Raw genomic sequence first — 20,847 nt, 5'->3', positions numbered from 1 at the left:
TGATAGAGATAGAGAAAGGTGATAGCGTCAGCCATCATTGCCTGTGGCATAACTTGTACCTTTTTCTAACTCTCTTTAATCTCTGGCCAAACCTATAAAACTACCCCAGAAGGAATTCAAAGGCGGTATACATATTTGTTGTGGGCTTCCATTGCCTTAGCTTCAGTGAGTCATGCAAGGAAACTAGAACAGTTTTGCAACATTTTTAGAAGATTTGTTTGTTAACATAAAGTGAAAAAAGGCAATATATAATCATAAAGGTGTTGCTGATATATATAGGCAATTATTACAAAGATACTTGCTTCCCACTGTGGGAGGCAGTGGAAGACAGGAGTGCCTGGTGTGCTCTGGTCCATGGGGTCACGAAGAGTCGAACACGACTAAACGACTAAACAACAACAACTTGCTTCCCACAAGCAATTCCCTGCTTAAAAACCATATTTACAAGAACAGACTGCTCCACATTAGGTGCTTTTCACTCACTTTTTACATGGCATCCACACAATGTCATCATGCAGTCATTGTCATCTTGGTTTTTTCCTTGTGGTTCTTTTAAAAAAAATTCCCCCTCAGGCGGCAGAAGTCTGACTTTGGTACTCTGGGACAGGTACCATTTTAAGACAACCTCCTTTTTAATGAAGTGATCTTTTAGTTATTGCTAAAATGCTTTTCCAGCTATTTACATTTTAATGAAAGGAAGGTATAGCGCTATAACACAACCATGCTGGCTATAAGTCAAGACCATCTTGGCTGTGAGTCCTTGAAGAGCTGTTACCTGCCTGGCAGACCTTTTTTCACCTGGCCTGGGGGGGTGTTTACAGAACAGACCCTTGGGCTGGGGTATTGTTTAGAGGGTTTCGCTGAGGGTGGGTTGTTGCTGTTATTGATATTAACTTTTTGTATCTTTATTTTATATCTTATCTTATTATGGTTTATGTGGAAATTGTTCCATTTGTTTACTTTTGATGTTGTATTGATGGTTTATGACTATTTTTGTTGTTTGTAATTATGTGGTTTTTTTACATGTCGTCAGCCTCCTTGAACATGGTTTTAACCATGGAAAGGTGGCATACAAATAAATATATGTTTGCATGCATGCATGCATGCTATAACATAATTTTTACAGAAAATAGAAATCTTTTTAACCATCATTAACCATGCTGCTAAAATGGTGGTAACTGGAAAGTTAATTTTCTTTTAAAATGAGCATTCTAGTACTATAGCACCATAATACAGAAAGTAACATTAAAGTATGGTGGTGTTGGTAGTGCCATAACTCTATTTCAGCAAAGTATTTTAGCAATGCTTAAGATGTGGTCACAAAATGTGGGTCATAAAAGAGTTATAGTCAAAGTGTACTGTCCAAAGTGTACTGGACAGTGTTGTGAGCCACTCATCTGAAGCAGTCAGCGAGTGTGCCTTCTCTCCTGGGGCTCTATGCTTTTTAAGGGGAAAAGAGGCTTTTCTTCTGGAGCAATTTACTCAGGTCTGAAGCAAGGCTCTTCTTTCTCCTTTATCTGTATAGCTTTTCATAACCAGACATAGATTGAAGCTAGTGTTACTGTACAGTTAAGTGAGAAAATGAACTCATTTATCCGCCAAAAATAAATTGCACACGAATTCCACAGACAAAAACGGATATGATTCCTTTTACAGTGCGCCTTACTTACAGTTTCATGTGCAACCACACTGGCAACTACACTACTAAGCATTTTTCCTAGCATCTCCATTTACAACGCTGAGGTATCACTGACAGCTGGCAGCTATGCTACTAAGTCTTCAACTTTTACTCTCACTTATAATATACTTCAATAACAGGTTTCATCTGAAGATTTACACATTCCCTCATTATCTTCCTGCTTTCTAGATGATTTACGATTCTGTCAGAATGTAGCGGTTTTGTTACAGATCCCTAGGAACCTATTATTTCCCTTCAAAGTTTTATTAGTCTCACTCAGTGTTCTTCTGCTTTTCATCCCAGCAAAATCTATTTTAAATTAAGCTAACAAGACAATGAGTTAAATGATTCTCATGCAGACAACTGTGCTCAATGTGCAGTTGTTTGAAAATCAACTCCCCAACCCAAGTCGGGGGTGGAGCTAAAAGCATGGTCCTCCTTCAATCCATGCCCTACATGTGAGTGATGCATCAGGTTGCCCTGGTGTTATGGAAGAACATTTGAGCTAGGGAGGCTCCTCCCATCTACCTGAGCTTCAGGCTGTTGTGTAAGGCCCTCTGTTTGAAGATTTTTGGCTACTTAGTTGGACAGTATTGTGAAACCCTACTTGTTAACTTTGTATTATTGTTAATTTACTGGGTGACTTTGTAGTTGTTTTTATGTTGTATACTGCTGTCAGCACTGGAAAAGGCAGGTGACAGAAAGAAAGGAAGGTAAATTGCTTGTTTGGAACTTGCATGGTACTTTAACATAGAATTAGTTTTAGTAAGATTAAAAATTTAAAGTTTATATCTGCTTTTTTCAGCAATCATGTCTGATTATTTCCTATATGAATATGTTCTTTCTTCTTTCAAAGCACACAAATATGAAACTATAAAGGCCCCTTTGTCTTTACTTGAGAATAAAAAAGGCTCAAAAGCCTAACTAACTTCATGCATGAATTTCACTCAGACTGAATAATGAAAATAATTATCTGTTTCAGAACAGATTCAGTTTTTGGTTTTTGCAAGTTACATGCCTGCTGGGTCTGGGTTACAGGCACTGCATGGGGGAATAGTTAAAATCAAGCTATTCTTACAGCACATATCTTGCTACCTGACTGCCTTTCATCACTTCAGAGGGAGCTAGAAAGTGGATTAAAAAGTCAGAGGCTTTATTGATCGAACTTATTAACATTTAAAAAAAACAACCCTCCTATTTGTATTCTAGGATATCAATATTATGGTTCTGACACATTACTGCTAACTCTGTTCCTTCTGCCTACAGATTTGCAAACTGTAAGTTCTTATTCTTATGACCACCTTTCATGCACTGGTATGACTGTGAAAGTCTGCTAATGAAGAAAGTATCACTCCTTCTCTTCTCATTATTCTTTCACTTATTTTGTTCTTATTTTATTATACAGTGGTGCCTTGCAAGACGAAATTAATCCGTTCCGTGAGGCTCTTCGTATAGTGGTTTTTTCGTCTTGCGAAGCAAGCCCATTGACAGCTTAGCGGATTAGCGCTATTAGCGGTTTAGCGGCTTTTAGCGATCAGCTGTTAAGCAGCTTATCAGTGGATCAGCTGATAAGCAGCTTAGGAAAAGGGGGGGGGGAGGGAAAAAACCCCGCAGGAACTAGCAAGATATTTTCGTCTTGCGAAGCAAGCCCATAAAGAAATTCGTTTTGCGAAGCGCCTCCAAAACGGAAAACCCTTTCATCTAGCGGGTTTTCCGTCTCGCAAGGCATTCGTCTTGCGGGGCACCACTGTATGAGGGGACAGCCAAACAGTTCTCCACCAAAAGAGAACAGAGCTGGGTTTGGAATTTGGTTGGTATTTGGGCAGTCATCCATCTAGTAATCTCCTTCTATGCTGGGCAGCCTATGAAGATGGTTCAAAAACTGGTTAGTGCACAATGCTGAAATGAACTTTAAGCCTGGGAAAATGAGAAACTGAGAGAAACTGAAATCGATAAATCACCCATTCCCTACTCCTGTCCTAGCTCAACTATACTGGCTACCAATTTGAAGTCTAGCGCTCCTCAACACAGCATTTCAATGAGAACAAAACATCTTTCAAAAGCTATTTTAAAAATTCATTGGTTATAAAAAATATCGAAATATCTGGGAATATGGTTACCAGCAGTCAAGTTCATTTTTTAAAAAAATCACAATAAGCTATATGCTAAAACAAAATGTGATTTGGGGTTCTGGAGATCATTTCCAGTATCATGGATGCACATACTGGATGTTAGGTTGTTTTGCACAATGCTCTAGATGCTACGTTTAGGTAGAATAATGAAAATATTTTAAAACTTGAGATTATAATATTCTATATTATACTGTATCAAAGTTTGTTATTCTCTATCTAATTTTTCATGAAGCTCTGTCTCTGTGTTCTGCTTGACATTTCTAAAGGCACTGACAGGGAAAGAGTGGTTCTTGGTGCATAATGCACTAAATCCTCTGACCACTGAGAAGCTCCCCCTGTCCCCACCCAATCCCCAGGTAGGCTGCTCTGATTTCCCATGGCTGCTATTTACATATTTTAACATATGCACATTAACTGCATCCATACAATTAACATTACGTTTAGTTTGTACACGATACTTAGCCAGATGTATCAATGGTCTAACTCGGTACAAGGCAACTTCTTAGGTTCTTCTGAAGTGATCCTGTATTGATGCACGGATTGTACACACACACACACACACACACACACACACACACACACCAGTTTAATTGTAATCACTTCTGGTAGAACTGCAATTCCCAGGGAGGAGGGAATTACTACAGTTTAAATCTGTAAGATAATTATGGTCTATGGGTTTAAACTATAGTGCTATTTTTAATAAAAGAAACAGGTCAACTGAAAAACAATATTTTATGTGTTACTTTAAATACACAATGATTCAGTTAATTACTAGTAACATCTGCTAAATGTTATGTGATTAAGATGGCATTGACCTTAAATTATTAAATTGCCACATAGTTCTTTTTTAAAAAATCACTCTCTTTATATGGCTAAAACTGGACCATATCTTATTACTATCTAAGAGTAGAAATCTGTGTAACTTGGAAAGCTTTCTGTTTTCACACAGAGATGCCAATTCAATATCACAGTTTCTGTCCTATTATGGGGTGGGGGGGGAGTTAACTACCACATATTACTCAGGGAAACAAACATAGCACTTCACAAAGGCTTGTTCTTAATACACTGGGGTATTTGTCACTAAAATATTTATAGAATATTTTAGTAAAAGACAACACCTCTAATCTGAAGATGTAGCCCTAATTCCAGATATGTTGTATACATTCACTGTTTCCTGTACAGTATGCACATTTTATGTTCATCCTGGATACAAATGAATCCCATGAACATAAAAGTTATGTCATCCCAAATCCTGCTGGATTCATTTTCATTTTACTTATTTAATATTCTCTTAAGTGTGCTAACTATTTAATTCAGGTTAAAATCTTGAAACCACTTAAGATTAATAGTACTGCAATCCATGATAACAGCTTAAAACTGCTGTTTTATGTGCAATTTGTCATGGCTAGAACATGTGACCTTTTAAATAATACTTTCGTTCCTTGCTCCTGAATGGGTCAGAGAGAAAACTGGGGAGAGACCTGGCACACAAATCCTCACTGAATAGTAACTGTTGAATTACTGGACCAGTTTTAGAAAAATAAGGATGAAATCTGCATTTATGTGCAAGTTATTCAGCTTCTGACAGGCATTCCTTCAATTTGGTTGCTCTTTTGAAGGATCAGTCACACTGCAATATACCGAAGACACACCGTAAATAAAAGTGACGTTACGAAAACACAGTTTGAAGAAACTTTTTAATTACTCCCCTGGGCACCATGAGTTGTGTTTAACATGCTGAAAATAAAAACAGCAGTAAACAAAAGTGATTCTGAGGAAGAGCAGAACGTGAAAAAGCTGAGTTATTTTGACTTACTTTTATTTCAGAAAGAAGTTTCCATTGCTTCTGTTGTTCTGTTATTGGCTGACAGGGTCACGGGACCTTGTGAACTAAAATAGAAAAGCCTCAGCAGAGGGAGACTGAAGCAGCAGAATGCCGAGGAGAGAAATGAACTTTAAAACATATAATACACATGAGCTACATTGGCCTGTAAAGTCTGTAGAGAAAAGTTCAGTTTTCTTCCACTGAAGTAAGGGCATCCAGTGTTAAAACCTCTCAACCATTGAACTTGGGAAATTTGTTTTTAAAAGTCCTGTTAAATTTGAGTTAAGGTTTTTTCCCCCCTCTCCTCTGCAAATTGTTGTTTGTGTATTAGGAACTTTTACAAGGCCTACTGGGCCAAATTGGGGCTCCAAAACAAGAATAGCCTAGAAGCAAACTCATTTCAGAAATATGTAAGTCGGACATGACTAAACAACTAAACAACAACAAATGCTTCACCGTTTCCAAGAGTACATGTTGCAATCCCACTTGCAGTGACCCCTTTCCCAGGAGCTAGTCCTAGTCTAGGAAGGTGGACAAATGAGACAAGAACAATGTTCTGGGATTTGAAATTGGGCACAATTCCAGATATTCCAGATATATGTAGGATTTGGTTTAGGCATTGGGTATTTATCCTTCCCAGCATCCTGGTGGAAGGCTGAGGCATGAAAGGTTGATCATGGGATTAATGGGTCCATCACAAGATGCAGGTCTACATGGATGGCCCTCCCATGCCGCTGAAGGAAGAATTCCACCCCAGTGCCTACGTCAGCTAAAGTTGTGACCATTGCTATGTGGAGGGCAAAGCCCGCAAACAGGGCGTATCTATTTGCAGGCAAATTCCGTCCCAGCTCTGGATACGGCAACCATTAAAGAACCAGAGCAAGGCCATTAATCACATAACTTTGAAGAAGAAACATTAATATACAACAAGTCCCAAAGCGTGAAAGGGAGGGAGGGATGGGGAGATGTGCTCTTTGGCTGACCGCAGTCCCAAAGTCAGGGCAGCCAGTCTTTTAAATCCAGAGGGTGGACTGTGGTGAAGCCTGCTCCACACTGGTTCACTCCTGAGCCCTGCCCCACCATGGACTGGCATGATTGGCTGGAATTCAAAACTGGGACTGGCAGGAACTCCCGCCCTACTCCAAGGCCAGCACGGGGATTTCCCAACTGCCAGTTGTCCAGCCCAGCATTGCTCCCAGGGGTTAGGTCACAACAGGTCACACCTGCCACCTACCCCAGGACTGGGTAAACGGCCATTATTAAAACTTTGCTTTGACAATTTTATGTCAATCATTAGGTCCTTCATTGAAAAAAATATTTATTTCTTGGTTAAAAGCTTTCATGGCTCAGTCAATGATTTTTTTTTACTAAATGACAAGACAGCTGTATCTTTGTCTACTCTTTTAATAGTTAATTGTTTTATATTGAGATCATTTACAAAGCTATTGCACATGCCTGCCTTGCCTTTGTATTATTTAATTCAAAGGATTGCTGCAGATTAAAACATGAGAACAGACATGAGGTAAAACTGAAAGGATCCCAACCTACTCTGACATTCAATCAAGTTAAATTCAGGTAGCTACCAAGTTAGAGACACCATTAATTTCAAGGTTATTTCTGAATCATAGAACTCAGAAAAATCATCTTCTTCCCAGTGAACTTTTGGAGATTCTGCAAAATATATTAACATCATGAAGGTAGATTAATGCACTTTTCTCAAGAAAAGGTTTGGGCATCCTAATTTATATTTTACCCCAGTGATTATTCAAGTTTCTTCTGAACAAACCTACTGCATCCTCACATTTATGAAACATAATTAAAGGGGTTTTTTAATGTCCTTTGATACAAGTCAAATGGCAAGCTAACACCATAACAGAAGTTTTTGGAAGGATGTTCATAATCTCAACCTGTATCATGTTGAGCTTATTTTTGTGATCCATAGATCCTGTAAAAATGGTGTGCCCAGTACCATCAATAATTGCCTTTCACTCTCTTAAATGCAGTCCAGAACATACTTATTAGTAAGTCCCATTGGACACAGTGCAAAGGAGTTTCAGGAGTTTCAGTTTCAGGAGGATAGCACTCAGTGGGATATATGCAGAGGGAAGGATATGCTCTTCTGCAATGGAGCTTTCCATTTGATTTCATAACCGATGGACAGAATTAAAATATGCAAAATTACTCCAGGTGCCTTTACCACTCAGGCACTATGTTGCATGAATTCAAGACAGATTATTATGTTACTGCAGTAACATGAGGGCTGCCAGTCCCATGCCACTCTCAGAGAATAATCATTTCACCCATACCTCACGACATTAAAAAGGTTGTGTGAACTGGCCTTAGTGTTATTCTCACTGAAGCATCTATTTGGCCCCATTTTCTGCTTGTACCAGCCAAAAATGCTTTGGCATTTCCTCCTTGTGATATGCAATGTTACTTGTCTGCCAAGGAACCATTCACAATAGGATCTTGTCACACTTAAGCTAGATAACTGGCCACACTCAATTCAAAAGGAAGCTTTCTTCAATTTCATTAAAGACATTACTTTTATTTTCATTTAGGATGAGAATAGGGAATTCTAAATCTATCCCCAAACAGTAGAACAAGATTGACTAGCTGTTCCATGTTCACTTACCACACATACATATTGAAACATATCAGCTCTCTTTAATGATAGGATATAATTATTTCCACATTGTTGTGAATAGCAAATCCCTATCACTGAGTATTTTTGTTTAAAAGGCAGTAAAATTTTCTGCTGATCATTCTTTAATTTTTACTATATGACAGTAGCCAAGAGCAATATCCTCAACCTATTAGATACTATCAATAGCAATGGATTCAAAGACAAGTGTGTTGTGAAACAGAATGGGCATTAAATACAGATCTGGAGAGTTATCTAGTTTAATTTTGCATATTAGTTATCTGAACATTGATCTACACTATACAGTCGTACCTCAGAAGTTGAATAGAATTTGTTGCAGAAGTCCGTTTGACTTCCAAAATGTTCAGAAACCAAGTTGCGGCTTCCGATTGGTTTTCGATTGCGCAGGCACGGCGGAAACAATAGTGAAAGCTGTGCCAGACATTCGGCTTCCAAAAAATTGTTCAAAAACCAGAACACTCACTTCCGGTTTTTGATCGTTTGGGAGCCGGAACATTTTATTCCCAAGGCGTTCAGGAGCCAAGGTACAACTGTAGATACAATGGGCACAATTCAGCCAAGGTTTAAGAAGGTAGGGCTACTCTCAATATTCACAAGTAGTGGATATGCAATGGTGGGGTGGGGTAGGTTGGGAGAATTACCCTCGTCTGTAGCCTCCCTCGAGGATATTTCAGAATCAGAGGGTGCTGGCCGGCTGACTCTCTGGTCAGGTGGTGGTGTTGCTAAATGAGAGGTCTGCCAAGAAGAAAGCATCCACCATTCATTTGACAGTGGCTGGGGGGCCAATTTGGCATGTACAACTGAAACATGGGTAGATGGCCTGAGCAAAACCAGCTGTGTCCACTTGGGTACTTGATGCAGCACTAGCCAAGTTCAGAGGGATAGAGTGAAGGGGTGGGTTGTCATCCGTAAAGAAATCATACTGAGACTGGGTTTGAAGGATTTTTGTGGTGTTGGGCCAAAAAGACAGAACAGGGATGCTATTAGTGTACAATTACCTTACTGTGATACAGTCTCTCTAACCAAGCTGGTGGAATTAAGTCTCAAATGTAGTTTTAGAGAACCCCTTCACCACAAGCTATGTCAGCTTCTTTTATAAACTGTTTCATTGCTATGCAGGATGGAGGATGTGATCACGGTTCCTCATTCTCACCTTTACTTTATTTATTATGATTTCCCACACTTTCTATTTTTGTTGCAAATGTATGTTTTTAAAGGATATTAAAAGCCATACGGGATCAGACCAAAGGCTTATCTGACCCAGCATCTTGTTATTCAAATGGCGAACCAAGGCATGAAGTAGAGATCCATTTTGGCTGAGCAGTGGCAGGCCAGAATAATAGTCTTATTCGATGTAAATCAATACTTGTCTGAGAGAAGACTTATTTATATTTGCCCCTGTAAGAAGAGGTCATAATTATTTTACTTGCAAATTGTGGGCTTTGTTGAATGATAGCTTGATTCTATATGCAGTCATGGAGAAATTCTTAGGTAAGATTTCACCCTAATTTACCCACCTTATACATGTATAACATAGCACAAAAAAGAACATTTAATTAAGTATAAAGTACATCTGCAGCTCTCATAATTAAAGCTTTGCTAGGGCAAAACTCTCAAGAGAAAGCATGTACAACAAAATCTCCTTGATTTTATCTCTCCTTTGCTGGCAACAATAATCTTTCTGCAGTTAAATGCTTTTAAGTTGTGAAGCTTGAGCGACTGTATACACTAAGAGGTCTACTTGTTAACAGCAGTTTTCTGTACAAAAAAACCCACCAAAACACTATTCAATTGCTTAATCCATGGCTATTTTTCCATGCAAAATTTCTTAGGGTTGAAATGATGAGTCTGAAAAGTCACTATTTCAGTCTCATGCAATTTTCACAGGTGAGCTGGAACTTTTGAGTTAAATACCACCCATAACAGTTTAATGGGTGTTTAATAATTTCTGTTTAATAATTTCTGAAGACAGTATAAGAAAGCTGCAGTAAAAAACCCAGCCTCCTGATGCACGTCTTTTGAAATTCCACAGTGTTTTTCATTGCTTGCTATTTTATTTTCAATCGGGGCTGGGAAAGGCAACTTTTACTCTCAATCCTACCTTCTAGAGGTCCTTTCCCTAGAAATCTGCTCCTTCTTCCCATCTCTGTGTTTGCATGTGACTGTGCTTAGACATGTACTATATTTTGGCTCTTCCCTAACTTAGCCTTTCACTAAGTTCATACCAGCTGTATGTTACTGAGGCCAAGTTTACAATGCGAGGCCAGAGAGCAAGATCAGACTAGAGTGCTGAGCATGTATTTCCTCCAAAACTCCATACTATCGCCTCCTCTTCTTTGTTTGCTTCTTGAGTTTATGTTATATGTATGCTAGTTTGGTCATGGTTAGAATTATTAACTAATTAACCAAAACTGAAGAAAAGTGTGTCTGTATATGTGTGTATCTCATATTTTCTACATCGCCATGTTATAAGTGCATATTCTGAGCTATTGCAGTATTACATGTGTACATTTTGATCATATATTCAGTAAAAAACCCCACCATTTTATGACATGCCATTTCCAAAAATCCACGAGACTAGAACATTTGTACGTGAAACACCCGTCTACCAAGGAGGCTTGCTAAGACACGTCCCCTGTCAACTTACTAGATAGCCATAGGTAGGTGACTGCCTCAAAGCCTTAGCCACCGTCCATTTGCATTATGGAGATAGTAGTGGCCTGCTGTGCAACAGGGTTGCAAGCAATTGCTGAGATTATGGGAAGCACTTCCCATAATGTGCTTTAAGCACTCTCTGTATTATAAATAAAAATAATAAATGAAGGGCTATATGAATACGATGTACTATCATCAGTATCACATAGGCTTAGTTCAATGGTGTTTTAAGTATGACAGAACACCATGGAAGCAGCTTTTATGTTGGTTACAGTGTTGCTTTTTAAAAGTTTGCAATCATGTAGGCAGAACCAATTACCTGCGTATTTATTATGAAATCATCACTGGGATGGAATCATGATTTTGTGGTAAGGATCACAAAAGGGTACCTAGAACTACACCTCTTTATGATCATAATAGTTTTTAGCATTCATATAGTGCTTTTTTAAAAATTCAGTGCTTCATACACATTATACTGGGCAACAGCTGAAATGGAAATGATATGGAATAATTTCTCTCTTGATTTAATTTCTCCAATAGTAAGTTCAAGACCATGTGTGGTCGTCATCATCTGCATCTTTCTTTTTTAAAAAAATGGTGCATTCTCCCTCCAATATCAGTTACATTTGCAAAAATCATTCTGATGTATTTTATTATCGTGTGTGTTGACTCTGGAGGGAGGTCATGGTGCAATACCAAAAGAGAATTCCTTTTCAGTGATGTTCCCCATACTCTAGAACTCCATCACTCTAGAATATCCACATGAGACCTTGGAGGTCAGTTAAAAGTTGGCATCAATGATCTGAGAATGCCTGTGCAAAAAGATAGGTTATTGAAACAAGGCACCATGCGTGCCTGTCACATTGCACAGGGAAGTTCATTCCACAAAGTGCATGCTACCATGTTCTTGCTGGATGGATTTCTGCAGATCATAACACTGTCAGCAAAGCATCATCTGATGACTGTAGTGATCTCACAGGTCTATTTGGGAAGAGACACATTTTCTTGGTTGTCTGCTTTTCAAATATGTAGTTTTGGGATATGGACTGGGATGGTTTGTGGCAGCAACAGCATCTCTAGTGAAAGGAAGGGAAGAGTTAGCCAAGGGAAAGAGGCAAACAAGGTAATAAATGAACTGGTTGTTGCCTTTGTACTTTCACATGACATTCCAGGCTCAAGCTCAACACTGCCAGAAAGATATTGACATGCTGGATGAAGTTCAAAAACAATAAACACAAAAACAACAAGTGAGTTGACCTATGGAATAAGAGTAAAAGGAGCCCCAGAAGTCTGATTAAGAGGTGACTAATAGTCAACTCACAATCTACAAATCACAAAAACGAAGACTGTTGCAAAGAATAAGATGAGTTAGTCAATGTTAAAATGAATCAGTCAATGTTATCTAGGAACAATAGTATGATAATATACTGGGCATAAAAGAAAGTTTCCAGTTGCTTAAGACCTTTGATAAGGCAATGGACAAAAAAAGTGTTGAATAGTTTGTTTAAATGTTAGGGTTCATTATTGTTATTGTTCATTATTGTGTGTACCACTTTAAAAGCCAGGAGGCATATCCTGACCTAGTTTTTACAGCTGTGTAGCAGGTGCTGATAAGTCACTGTAATTAGCTGATAAAGGTAAAGGGACCCCTGACCATTAGGTCCAGTCCTGCACTACTCTGGGGTTGTGGTGCTCATCTCGCTTTATTGGCCGAGGGAGCCAGCGTACAGCTTCCAGGTCATGTGGCCAACATGACTAAGCCGCTTCTGGCAAATCAGAGCAGCACACGGATATTGAATGGTCTCTTTAAATTTTAAGGTTCATTATTGTTCCACAAGATGTGTATTTCTTTAAGGGCCAGAGCAAATAATGTGACCTAGTTTTACAGCTGTGAAGTAGTATAGTAGGTGCTGTTAAGTTGTGGTATAGTATATAAGCTGTTGGGTATAGTATATAAAGAGCAGCACCTAGCTCTCTCAGTACCCTGTTGGATGGGTTGGTGGTTAGGTCATTGGTGGTTACTGATATATTATAATTAATGTAAAATGAGTTTTTGTTTTTGTTATTAAAACCTAGCAAAAGTTACTTCTGCATTCCTTGTAATGTGTGGTCTCCCCAGCACTCCTTCTGCAGCACAACTAATCTGCAAAACAACCAACAACGGAAATGCTGTTTACCTTCCCGCCAGAGCGGTACCTATTTATCTACTTGCATTTTCGAGCTCCTAGGTTGGCAGGAGAAGGGACCAAGCAATGGGAGCTGATAAGTTGCTGTAATTAGCTGTGTCAGCAATTGTGAATGGTATATAATGTGCTGTATGTACCTTACTCTGCCTCCCTGGTGAATGGATGGGTGATGATTATAAACACTATGTAAGATGTATGCTAGAGGAGTTTTGTTATTAAACCATGCAAATATATTTTTGCGTCTCTTCAGTGTTTCCATCTGTGTGGTCTACTCTGCACACACTCTGTGGCATGTTTCAAATGCCCAATAAAAAGAACTAAATATTAAATTGGAAAAGCAATCCACCATTTACCTGGAAATGAACTGTGTAATTTCATAGTTGTTGGTCCATCTGATTCTATTTACCATGCAACATTGATTTTTTTCTTTAAAAATTGTACCCTTCAGGCTTTTGTGTTACCAGTACCAGTCAAAACTGAATTAGGTCTTCAGCCCTGAATCAGTTAGGGTGAAGAAACTGATGAACACTGACTGAAGTCAAAGGTACTTATTCAGTTTCAATTCAATGACTCTAGCCTCATTATGTTGTAGCTTAGATGGTGTAAAATTGTGTCTGTTCTGCATCATCTGCCCCATAAGGATATAGTTCTGGGAACTGCTAGTTCCATTTGCACAAAACCCAATGCTTATTAGCGTTCCAACACTGGGTTTCACTGTAGGAAACTAAGTATTTTATTAAAGGGATATTCCTCAGTGGTGTTTTGTGCAATGTGTGGGTCTGTTCCTGATGAAGGGCTGCATAAGATCTGCTGATCAGAAACAAGTCTTTTCCAAGAGTCTGGGCAGAGTCCTTCAACCACTAGCACATCTACCCCTGGATAAGCCCACGAGGCCTGTCTTTTTAGAAGACTAGTTAGAGTGCTAATTCACAAATAATTTCTTAATGCTCTTTGTAACCACAAAATTCCACATCTGCAAAGCACATCATAAGAATATTTTGGAATAGTTTGTCCTTGCTTCCAGAAAGGAATGGGATGGTGTAAAGTCACTTAAATCACATTTTCCTTCATTATGGATTCATCTCACATGGCAGAGGGTGCCAATAAACATCTCAGTATAGCTTTAGGATTGAATCCAACCATCTAAATATGAAAGGTACATTGCTGGAGAAATTAGGCTAAATATGAAAGGTACATTGCTGGAGAAATTAGGCTGTACCTGAACCAGCTGCACTAGTACCTTCATTGGTGGTATATATCTCTAATAAGAGTTCCTCCTGTCTAGGTTGTTATTAAGAGACTACTGGTTTAAAATACGAGTACATGCCTTATCTGGAGCCAAACCAGCAATCCATCTACAGTCCAGTACTGGGAGTGTGGTGGGAAAATAACTTTCCTGGATCTCAAGGTCCCTTAGATGACCTTTAGGAGACAAATTAGTGCTCACTTGCATTCAGATCACATGCTCTGCCACTGAGTTATGGGTCTTTTTCATCCTTATCTTCCTTATGTCTTACTCCCCAAACCTTGACTGAAAATTCTCTCTCAAAGATTTATGGTGAATCTTCCTATGAGTAAGTTGCTCACAGTAGTAGATTTTGATATATCTGGTGGGATAAAAGGAGATCTTCATTAAAATGTCCCAAACTCTTCCATTTATAGTTTGCAGATGAAGTCTGTATTTTTATCATCTGCAATTGCATTTTAAGAAGCTCTTGAACTCTTTACTACCTCTGTGTTGACTCAGCTAAAGAAGATGTATATTCCAACTGGGTCTGAACTTTCCAAGGCTTAAATCACAGATTTCTCCTTCTGGAGGAGACATACTGAATCTCAGTGTCCTGAGGATCAGGGTTCATCCATTGTATACACCACCCAAGAATATATTTGCCAAGAATGATTTGCTCATTGCTGGCTTGAAGATCTTTGAGATTTGCCCTTATTAAGAAAACAGAGCTTCCCTCTCCTGCCAGATTAAGAAAATATAAAATGGAATGTTATTTGCCAAATGAGGTTTCTATATATGATTTATATTATAATTAACTTTTCTGTATCCTTTTCCATAAAGTTCTCTCAGTTTCTGTTATGCCATTTCACTGAATGCTTGTAACTACAGACTAAAAGTGTACACGTTTAATTTATTACCAAGAAAACCTTCAATACTGGTGGTTTTGAGTCAGGAAAAGGAATTCAGAACATTTACTAATCAATAAATGTTCTGTCCAGTGATAGAGAACCTGTGACCTTCCATGTTCTCTGTCTGGTCTTCAGGACTGTCCTCAAATCACACACCCCTCCTCAGCCACATCCCCTCTCTCCAGCCCACAACTCTCACTGTTCCTGCTTTACATCTTGCTTGAGTGTTGCCTGGCTGGAATGCTGAACTTGCTTGCCTAGAGGGGTATAGAGGAGGGTGTGTAAAACTAGCTTATTATGCAGATATTTTATCTGACTTTGTTGCTCCACCTCCTTGTACCTCTGGCCCTGCCCACTACTGGCATGTGACTTCTAGGAGACTGCCTAGAATGGAATGTGGCCCCTGCTCCAAAAAGGGTTCCCCTACCACTGCTTTAATTCCACTGAACCACATGTAGCCAACATCAGAATTCTGGCTTATATTTATACATTAGTGGTTGTTAAGTCATTTTTATGACCTGGAAAACCATTTACTATGGGGATGATTTTGCCCTTAGCATGCAAGGCAGGCTCACAGCTGTTTGGAGCAGGCACTGAGTGTGGGAAGTCATGTTTCTTGAGCAGCTTGTGAAGCCTAGCATCTTCCTCACTGAAACCTGTGCTCTTGCTCATCTCTCCAATCCCACCAATTTGCCCTAATCATCTGCTGTAGTTTAAACTGGACCAGGGAGGTCTTTGCTCATGTCAGATTTCAGTTAACGGGCACAGTTAAGAAAGCTTCCCCCCACAGCAGGCGCTGTGAATCTTCAATGGTTTGACTTCACCACTGGAGCCACACTCCATTGTCTCTTGAGTGAGAAACAGATGCCAACAACTCCATATTTCCATGGCACTGAATCAGAACTGTGCCCAATATGAGCAGCAGCAAGAGAAAATGGACCCAAATTTCTTTTGCATTAAACAGGAGAATTGGCAATGCTGACAGTGTAATGGACTTCCCACAAATTCAGAAGCAACAGCTACACCACATCAGCAAAGGGCAAACCACAAAGATACAGCAGGCCTATCCTGGCTCCCACCCAACACACACACACACACACACACACACACACACACACACACAGGCTCTTACTTGTAAATAAGGAAGAGATCTTTATTCAGACAAGTAATGGTACAGGCTCAACAGCAGACACTGTACTCTGGAGTCACTTCAGGACTTCAAGAGCAAGACAAGAAATACAGAACTGTACGGAAGTGACAAAAATGACCCAACAGCTTCCCCACCCTTCCCACCAGCTTTTGGGGATGAGGCACAGCATGCTTGCTCATTAGACTCTTGCCTCACAGGAATGCTAAGCTTGCAAACATGTGCTCTGTCAGAGCTGGCGGGTCTGCTCCCATCTGCAAAGACCGTGCCTGGTTCTATGTTCAGACTCCTGTTCAATCACTACCACCTCCTGTTCAGACGTACCCCCTCAGCTGATCAAAGCCCTCTTCAGCCTCCACTGTTGCAAAAAGGTAAGAGGAAAGAGCTGGTATCCCTTCTCCCCTTTCCTAACCACCTGGCATCAGGGTTGAAAGCGGAGATCCCCCCTTTCAAAGTAGGTTCCCACCATTCAGCCCCCTCTTCTGTTTCTTCTTCATCTCCTGCATCAGTCTGCCAGCCTAAGCCTGATCCTAACAATACTGTGGGGCTCATGGCATTAGCCTCTCTTTCATGCTTTTAAAATTTTCAAATTTATGCAGTGACAAATACCTTGGTTTGTTTTCTTACACTGAGAGGCAAGACACAAAGTTAAGGACCCATTCTGACCCTAAGTCAAAATCCACAGCATCTGCAACTATAGACACCCACAATAGTCTGTTCACCAATACTAGGGATTAGGTTTCCATGCCTTCTCCAAACTGTATTGATAGTTGCGCCAATTGTTCAAACATTCCTAAACAAACATGCCCTTTTCTTATGAGAAACTCTACATCACCTGGACTGCCTTCTCATCTCAGTCTGATAGGAGAGCTATAAATCGAGTGCAGCTTCCTAACCTCCATTAGTTCCTACAACCCAGTACATCTGCTTATACTGTTTAACAATATGGTTAACTTGTTAATAGTATGGGGAGAAATTAAATGAAACCGTCTTCTGATCACTCCATCATCCCAAGCATTTCTGCTTGCCAAATCTCCCCTCTCCTCCAACTGGGTTTTGTAGATTCGCCTGACCCTCCGGAGTGGAATGGGAGACATGGGGGTGCCTGGGAGGAAAGATCCATTGTGTTAGAAAGAGCCTTTGTGCTGGCTTCCACTGGCATACAAGGTGAGTTGAATGCAAGCCATGGTTGACATTCCTGTAGTTGAGCATTAGAACACACACACACACACACACACACACACACACACACTAACTCACTCACTCACTCACTCACTCACTCACTCACACACACACACACTCACTCTCTCTCTCTCTCTCTCTCTCTCTCTCACACACACACACACACACACACTACCTTAAATAACATCAGGAATGCATATATTTCACTGCAGCTGTCCTTAATAGCCAATGAAGCTATAGTAGTTTTCATTTCCTACAGGTCTTTCAGATCAGCAGAACCACGAGCAGTACCTCTAACCAAACACAAACCGCAGGAAAAAACCATACACAGGTGTTATAATATTAAAGCCCTTTTGCATGCTCTACCATCAGTCAGTACCGAGGCATCTCTTCACTATTTGGTATTCTTTGTTTTCAAGACTTTAGGAGAAATGCCTCATTAGAACCTAAATAAACTTGTGATTTATAAAATGTTGACACAAATTGCAAAAACGAGGAAAACAATTAAAGTATGGCAGCAGCGATTGGGCGGGTGATTGGTGGCTGTGGTGAGGCAGGCAGGTGATGGGCGGGCGATTGTTGGCTGCGGCAAGTGGGTGGGCTGTTGATGGCGGTGAGTGGGCAGACAATTGGCGGCTGCGGCGAGGTGTGCAATCGGCAGTGGCTGTGCCAAGCGATCAGCAGTGGCGGGCAGGCGAGTGAGCGATTGGTGGAAGTGACCTCCCCCACCCCACCCCAAAAAAGCTAAACAACTTAATTTCAGGCTTTAAAAAATAAGGGTCGTCTTATACATGGGGGCGTCTTATACACAGAAAAATACGGTAATATACCCCCAAAATACCAGACTTTACTACCTCCAATGAACACATGTGATATGCACATGGATGCTGCAGAGAACTTCTGCAACAAAAGCAGCCTTCCTGCTATGGGTTGGGTCTTGTGGCCACGACCTCTTGCTTTAAATAAGGAGCACAAAGCTGCATTCAGTAGGAAGAGTGGGGAGGATTAATAGTTCAAGGGCATCAGAGGGCTCAGTTCACGGTGTGAAGTCATCTCTGAATCATATGTCCAGAATACTATTTGGGAAAGCCTGAAATACCAATTCAGATCTGAAAAGTTTAAAGGCATGTTTAAAGGCACTGTTTCTAAATCAGACTGAGAGAAATTTGCTAACCTTCAAACTACAGGTAAGCTCTTGTGTTTTTTGTGGAACTACATCACTTCAGACTATAGTGGAGTAAAGTATGTTTTTAATAAGGTAAAGGGACCCCTGATCATTAGGTCCAGTTGTGACCAACTCTGGGGTTGCGGCGCTCATCTTGCTTTATTGGCCAAGGGAGCCGGCGTACAGCTTCTGGGTCATGTGGCCAACATGACTAAGCCTCTTCTGGCGAACCAGAGTAGCACACGGAAACCCTGTTTACCTTCCCGCCGGAGCAGTACCTATTTATCTACTTGCACTTTGGCGTGCTTTCGAACTGCTGGGTTGGCAGAAGCAGGGACCGAGCAACGGGAGCTCACCCCGTCATGGGGATTTGAACCGCCAACCTTCTGATCGGCAAGTCCTAGGCTCTGTGCCACAGCGCCACCTGTGTTTTTAATAGGAGTCATTTAAAAAATGTCCTTTAGATAGAAGAAATGGTGCTACAGTCTTAGTCCCCACAAACTAGATTTCTTTGTGCAAGAAATGAAATCCAGGAAGCATTTAAACACATGATCTACTGCCAGCAATCTAAAGGAGTACAGCTCCATGCAGTTCTGCTGGACATGTAGGCAGCTTCTCAATAAAAGCTGCTCAGCTGTGTCTCCAGGTCATGGGCTGGTCGGGGATGAAGCAACATCTCAATTCTTGTTTTCAAAAACTCAGAATGCAGAGATGGCCTGAAATGTATGAATGTATGTAACTTGTATGGATATTCAATTCAAAGATCAGTGAGAGGAAAATAAACAACTTGGCATGGCTAAAACAGAATCCCATTTCAATTAGATGGGTCATATGCATGTCTATTCAGATTGAGTCCAATGAGGTTTGTCCCAGCTAAGTGGGTATAGGATTGCAACCTATGTTACATAAAATGGTATTCCTGGCTAGGTGGTATCTGCATATTTCCTGACAGGATAGTAGAATGGACTCCTACTTTTGTTATGCCTCATTTAGGCATTTATATTCATTATTTCTTGCCAAAGAAATAAAACAAGACATGTGGCAGATTGGCACCACTTTAAGAGTAGCTAACAGAGGTGCACCCACACCATGGGGTAATAGCAAATGAGAATTAGTAGTGGTAACTGTATCACTACAGCCAATTAAAACAAAATGCAATTAATTCAACACAGAACACCAGTAACAGGGTAATGAAGCCTTGGCAGGTCTAGTAACCAACCAGGAAAAAGAGAAGAACCACACACACACACACACACACACACACACACACCCAGTCATGTTGGCTGCACAAGCTTGTGCTGCTTTCACGTAAGCCCCAGTTAGGTGTGTAGCTTGGAGGGAAAATCAATGTAAGCTGTTGTACTGGGTACATTTGGACCACAGGGATCCCAAGTGCTGAAGCAACACATCTAAATTCTCAAATTAGAGCCATCTAGCAGTGCAAGTATACAATGTTAAAGCAAAGTTCCTTGGTGGGGATGGCCCATATCTCAGTGGTACTGGCAGACCACGTGCTTTGCATGCAGATGATCCCAGGTTCAGTTTCCGGCATATTCAGTTAAAAGAATCAGATGATGGGAAATATCTGAGACCCTGGGAAACTCCTGCTGGAGTCGACAATACTGGATTAAGTAGACAAGTGGTGTCACCTGGTGTAAGGCTGCAGCAAGGATACACAATCCATTTCATGGAGATGTTGAAAAATAGGAATTCCTATGTTGTTGAAAAAGTGTCTCTCCCCCACCCCCATTTATCAAAAACCTAATGCATAAGTCTTAATACAGAGTGAGTGTAATTATTCTGTTACTTACTCGTGTATCTGAAGAAGTGTGCATGCACACGAAAGCTCATACCAAGAACTGACTTAGTTGGTCTTTAAGGTGCTACTGGAAGGAATTTTTTTTTGTTTTGACTATGGCAGACCAACACAGCTACCTATCTGTAACTATTCTGTTACTTGTTAGTCTTAAAAGTGTGACCAAAGGTTTTCAGGAAGCGTCCTGTCCAAGTTGACCACTACCTTTTCCTCTGCGTTCTAAGAAGATGCTGAGCCCACAGGTTTACAGTTTGCCTACC

The 20,847-nt window shown here is 40.3% G+C and overlaps 1 protein-coding gene across 7 annotated transcripts in view; it reads right to left on the bottom strand.

Moving 5' to 3' along the window:
• ESR1 (estrogen receptor 1) overlaps positions 1 to 20,847 on the bottom strand; it is a 200,154-nt gene that overhangs the window by 159,835 nt on the left and 19,472 nt on the right. For 2 of the 7 annotated variants that reach the window (XM_083732428.1, XM_083732433.1), the window contains exon 2: positions 5,627 to 5,692. The exons of the other annotated variants lie outside the window; for them this stretch is intronic. The gene's annotated coding sequence lies outside the window, so the exon portion shown is untranslated. The remainder of the gene's footprint in view (positions 1 to 5,626; positions 5,693 to 20,847) is intronic. 7 annotated transcript variants of the gene reach the window in all.

This window comes from Podarcis gaigeae (genome assembly GCF_964106915.1).
Source record: "Podarcis gaigeae genome assembly, chromosome: 3".
Lineage (NCBI taxonomy): Eukaryota > Metazoa > Chordata > Lepidosauria > Squamata > Lacertidae > Podarcis > Podarcis gaigeae.
This window is presented reverse-complemented; position numbering and strand designations above follow the sequence as displayed.